Consider the following 6,000-nt stretch of genomic DNA (forward strand, 5'->3'; position numbering starts at 1 on the left):
CACAAAATTCAACACTCACTCATGTGGAAGGAAGGAAGGAAGGAAAGAAAGAAAGAAAGAAAGAAAGAAAGAAAGAAAGAAAGAAAGAAGGAAAAGGAAGGTTCTTAGCAAATCAGAAGTAGAAGGGAACTTCCTCAGATTTATAGAAGTCATTTTAGAAAAGCTTACTGTTAATAATATGCTTAATTTGAAGACTGAGATCAAGAACAAGGCAAGGATGTTCAGTTTTAGCACTTGTATTAAACATTGTAGTGCAAGTCCCAGCCACTACAGCACAGGAAAAAAAAAGAAATGAAATAAATGGCATAAAGATGAGAAAAAGATAACTGTCATTATCCAAAGACAGCATAATCATAGAAAACCCTATCTAATTTATAAAAAATAATAGAATAAGTAAATTTAATAAGATTGCAGGATGCAAAACTCAACTGTACTTCTATATATTCTAGCAACAAAAAACAGAATATGAAATTTTAGAAATACCATTTACAACAGTGTCATAGACATAATTATTTAAGAATAAATCTAACACTATGTGCAAGACTTGTAAGACATTGCTAAAAAACTAAAGACCTAAGTAAATGTAAAGATATACTATGTTATGGTATACTCTTATGAAATCTCGGTAGTTTTAAGATTTTTCCCCAAAACTGATTTAAAATTTCACGAAATCCCAATCAAAATCCCAATAGGCTTTATTCTGAAGAAACTGGAGTCTAAAATTTTATGGAAATGCAAAGAATCTAGACTATACATAATAATCTTGAAAAAGAAGAACAAAGCTTGAGGATTTATACTACCTGATCTCAAGATTTAGGATAAAGCTAGCACAATTAAAACAGTGTGGTATTGGCATAAGGAACAGCCTTGTGGGACAAAGTAGAAATTCCATGTACATACAGTCAATTGATTTTTACTAAAGGTGCCAAGGCAATTCAGTGGAGAAATAAAATTCATTTGTAGGAAATGGTGATGAAACAACTGGAATTTGTATGAATGGAAACAAATCTCAACTCCTATCTCAGTCCACATAGGAAATTTAATTTGAGAAAAACCATACACAGACCTAAATATAAAGCTACCACCATAATGCATAGGAACAAAAAAGTGGAATATTTTCATGATTTGGGGGTAGGCAAAATTTTCTTAGGACAAAAAAAGGCCCTAACCATAAAGAAACTCCAATAAATTATATTCCATCAAAATAAAAATTTCTCCTCACCCAAAGATACCATTAAGAAAATGAAGACAGTCTTCAAAATAAAGTGTGTACTCTTCAAAATCGTCAGTCATGAAAGACAATACATAGAGAGATAGACAAGCAGACTGAGGGACTGTTCTAAATTAAAGAAGTCTAAAGATTAATGACAGTTAAGTGCAACACGATCTTGGTTTGGATCCTGACTCTAGCAATTCTTTTTTTTTTTCTATAAAGGATATTATTGTGAGACAAATGATAAGCTTTGCACAAGATATGTAGATGAGGAACAATTCATATGAAAAAAGATTTCTCTCTGAAACCATGGTGGCCAGGAGGAAAGGGCACAAGTCTTCAAATGTTTTTCAAAGAAAAGACCTGTCAACTTTGAAATCTATATCTGGTAACACTATCCTTCAGAAATGAAAGAGGAAATAAAAACATTCTCAGATGAAGAAAAACTAAGAGAATTTGTGCTAGCAAATCTACCCTTAAAGAATGGCTAGAAAAGGAAATAACAGAAGAAAGTTTGGAACTTCAGAAAAAAGTAATATCAGAATGGGTAAAACTGATGGTTAAAGCAAAAATTATTACACCATCTGATGTAGTGCACAATGTATAAAGAAGAAACACTTAAAACAATTATATTTAAAGAGAGGGAAGGGTAAAGATACCCAAATGACAGTAAATGTTCTACATTTCTATCAAAATGGTACATTAATACCAGTAGACTATGATGTTTCATAAATGCACTGTTAACACCTACAGCTACCACTAAGAAAACTATACAAAGTGATATATCTAAAAAACTATAAATAGTTAAAAAACTGGGTACTTCAGTTGGTAAGTGTCTGACTCTTGACTTCAGCTTAAGTCATAACCTCACAGTTGTGAGATGAGCCCTGCATCAGGCTCCATGCCCAGCGAGGAGCCTGCTTAAGATTCTCTTTCTCTCTCTCTCTCTGCTCCTTCCCTGCTCTCTCTCATGAACACTCACTCTCTTTAAAAAAAAACACAAACTATAAATAAATCAACATAGAATAATTAAAAATTCTTCACAGAATTCTTCTACAGAAAAGAGAAATAGAGAAATGAGAAACAGTGAAAACAAACCAGAAAACAAATAATAAAATGGAAGACTTAAGCCCAAGCATGTAAAAAATACCTTAAATGTAAATGGTCTCAATAAACCAATTAAAACAGATTGTCAGAGTGTATAGAATAACATGAGCCAATGATATACTATATACATGAAACTTACTTTATGTACAACACTATAGGTAGGTCAAAATAAAAGGAGGAATTTCTTCTCCATCATAGAGATAATGGATAATTGGGACAATATATGTCAAGATGCCTTGAAAAATAAATAATGCTCAACTTTCAATTAGTGCCATTCTGGAAGAAGGTCATCATTTTCCCCTACATATTGATAACCACCTTACTTGTTTCTCATCCTGCAGTTATTATGTTACCTCTTTCAATCCTGGACATTAAAATTCCCAGGGGGCCAGACACTAAGTTATTTGATATGACGATGAAGTGGTCCTGTGTATGAGGGTGTTTGAAAGCTGCTGATGGAGAGAATATGGTTTATTTTGACCCTGATTCCTCTTGGAGCAATGAAACAGGACAACAAGAAGTTTTAGGCCCCCAGAATTTCAAATTCTTGAGCGGAAGCTTAGCTGATGAAGTAAGTTTCCAGGGAAAGTGATTCAGACCCTCTGGACTGACTTCACGCAGTTTATTATTCACAGGAACTGGTTGACATTTAAATCATGCAAATGTATCCTGCTTATCTGTGAGTGGACACAGTACACACATCTGCAGTGACACAGAGCAATGAATAATGTATTTTAGAGGAGACAAGAGTATTTTACATTTCCATTTGATTCTTTGTGAAGTGCTGCTTGTGAATTTCTCTTGTCTATTGAATTGTGATTTCTTAACAAGTGGATAGAGGAATTTATCTTTTTTTTCTTCTGCCTCTCCCTCCTTCCTTCCTTCTTTTGTTTTTTTCCCTCTCAATCTTTATCCTTTCTTTATTTCTCTCTCTCCTCTTCATTTCTCTTCTCTGTTTCACCCACTCCCTACCCTGGCTTCCACCTCCCCTTTGGAGATGAGGGTACAGCTACCATTCTTCCCTGTCCCTTGTGAGCTCACAATCTGTGTTGTGTGGGCCCCATGGTTACTGTTAATGCTAGTTTGGGTTATGGAAGAAGGGGGAGAGGAGTCATAGGAGGGATACCTGGGAAGTTCTTTAGAGATCACTGAATGCAGTAGATCTCCTCCCAAGCACCTGATCCCATTCCTCAAACCCGCCTCCTGTACAGAAAAGACAACCCCCCCTCAAGGTTAAATGGCAAGTCTGTGTTGCTCAGCTAGTGACCACCTTTTGTGATCAGGTCATGACTATCTTTCTAGCCAGATCTGTCCCACATGTCCCCTGAGTTCCTTCAGGGTTATGACAGGAGATGGGGAGCCCAATAGGTTTGCTTGTGCCTCTAGCCTATTAAAAAGAGGCTTCAATACAGAATTTGCAGAACTATCAAACACACTGACAACTTTGTGGTTTTTGAAGAACTAAGGTTTGCTCTTTTCACAGAAGATACTTTTCAACAATCCTACTAGAATGAAACCTGCTTGTTAGAGGCAGATGCTGAGAAAACATGAACTCAGGTGGTGGCAATACTGTGTTCACAGTGCTTACTCTGTTACACACTATGCAAAGCACTTGTAAATTAATTCATTGAATTTCCACAACAAAAAAGGGGGAAACTGAGGCAAGGAGTGGCACCCACCACTGCAGGACTAGCCTGGCACCAGAGGCGGACTCTTAAGCACGCATTTAAACTGTGTCTCTGTGGTTTCTGCACACCAGGAACCTTTCAGGACTCAGAGTTTTCCCACCAGACACATCCAGCCGCACACCAGGGTGTGAACTCTTAGGCCACAAAAATGGTTGTTGATATGTGAATAAAGCTCTCAGTCCATCTAAACCCATCTGCAGAGTCACAGAGAAGGTTAATAGGCTGGGAGAAGGTGTGGTCCCTTTGATCTTTTCCTGAATAGCCAGCTTTCAGATGAGTCAACTACTGAGGAATCAATAAATGGGCATCTCCCCAGTATGGATGATGCCTTCTCTCCTTGGTTGCCCCCAAACAGTAATCCTTTATGAGAGATAGACATCTTCTCTTTTGGTTTAGATAATCATACCTAGTGGTGGGAGTACTGGAAAAGAGTGTTTCCTGGCCAAATCCCCCAAGATTGGGATCTCCTATTTTATTCCTGATTGTAGCATCTGGCCCACCCATACTTGTTATATTAGCCAGAGGATATTCGATATACAATGCAAACTATTATCAAGTAGGGATCAAAAAGCTCCTGACTACAGGTTCTGTAAAAGGACCATACTACATGCCTCTTTACCAGATGCCAAATAGTAAAGGACAGGGTAGGGCCTTCCTGCAGGCTCTAGGTAATGTGAAGATCCTCCCTATAATCCCACATCCCAGAGGGACTGCCGGAGGAGGCACCAGCTCATCCATGCTGCCACTGCTATGGCCTAGATTGAATAATTTCTCTGAAATATACACACCCATCAGGGAATTTTGAAGCCCAGGAGGAAGGTTGCCTAAACCAAGGTCCAACCATTCTACAAATATGTATTTAGCACCTACCTTATGTGCTTGGCTCATCTTATCACATTGAGAAAGACTTCCTACTCTTTGTGAATGGGCTGGTGGAGTCTCAAGACACAGTCATTCACTCCTTGGAACAAAGGTTGATGAGCTTCAAAGGTTGAGGAACACCAAGAAGGGCACCAACTTCAACATAGTCATCAATATCTTGAGGGGAGAGTCACAGCACTTTGACTCTGATGGGGGGGGGGGGAGCTTGGTGAGGGCTTCCACTGACTACTTGGTGCCTGGGAAGAAGGAGCTGGATCAGAATGAGACCACCACACATATCTAGGATGTACAGAAGGGGATCTGGGGATTGCAGTGGCATATAGGAAGAAAGCAGTTATAGAGAGGGGTGGTGGGATACCAACTTCTCAGTGGCAGGATGGTTCACCGCTGAGAGGGGTGCATGGGCTGCTCCTTCAGGGGCTAAGATCCTGGGAAACTCTCCTAGTGCCTGTGAGTGAAATTGGTAAAAGGAGTTTGGTACTGATGCCAAGCTCATGATTATCATTTGTCCCACGTGGCTCTGGACTTCTCTGAGTGGTGTTCTCTTCCTCACAAGGCATGAGGGTGGAGGCATTTAGGAGGCCCCCTGCCATTTTCTCAGTGTGAGTGTGAGTGATGGCAGTAGGAAAGGTAATGAGAATAATGATTATAGAACAGATAACATTTATTGAGTTCTTACTATGTGCTAGACTCTGTTCCAAGCCCTCTATCCATTTTATGCCCATGACAGCCCTGTGAGGCAGGCATAGTCTTCACTCCAGGTGCCCAGAGGACCTTCTGTAGGGACCACAAACCTGACATCAAGAAGTAAACCAGCTCTGGGTCTTGGAGATCCTTTGCCTTGATGGGAGGGTGCTCAGGGCTCAGACCTGAGAGGGAGGGGAGAAGCATAGTGGGGAGGAGCATTTCCTCTCAGATCACCTGCTTAGGTGCTGGGTCCTCAGGTACGATTTGCTGAGATCCAACTCAGGAACCTGTTAAAAATACAGAATGCCAGGCTCTGCCCCAGGCCCAGAGAGTAAATCTGAATCTCTGGGAGTGGGGCCAGGGGTTCTGCATCTTCAACGGGGCAATTTATAATCATATAAAGTTGCAAACCTCCACTGTATG

At 39.6% G+C, this 6,000-nt stretch overlaps 1 protein-coding gene across 1 annotated transcript in view; it reads right to left on the reverse strand.

Annotated features, from left to right (window-relative positions):
• Positions 1-4,920, reverse strand: part of CNGA3 (cyclic nucleotide gated channel subunit alpha 3) — a 59,915-nt gene extending 54,995 nt beyond the window's left edge. The window contains exon 1 of the mRNA XM_042932056.1: positions 4,879-4,920. The gene's annotated coding sequence lies outside the window, so the exon portion shown is untranslated. The remainder of the gene's footprint in view (positions 1-4,878) is intronic.
• Positions 4,921-6,000: the final 1,080 nt, after the last annotated feature.

Source organism: Panthera leo, chromosome A3, assembly GCF_018350215.1.
Source record: "Panthera leo isolate Ple1 chromosome A3, P.leo_Ple1_pat1.1, whole genome shotgun sequence".
In the NCBI taxonomy this organism is placed as follows: domain Eukaryota; kingdom Metazoa; phylum Chordata; class Mammalia; order Carnivora; family Felidae; genus Panthera; species Panthera leo.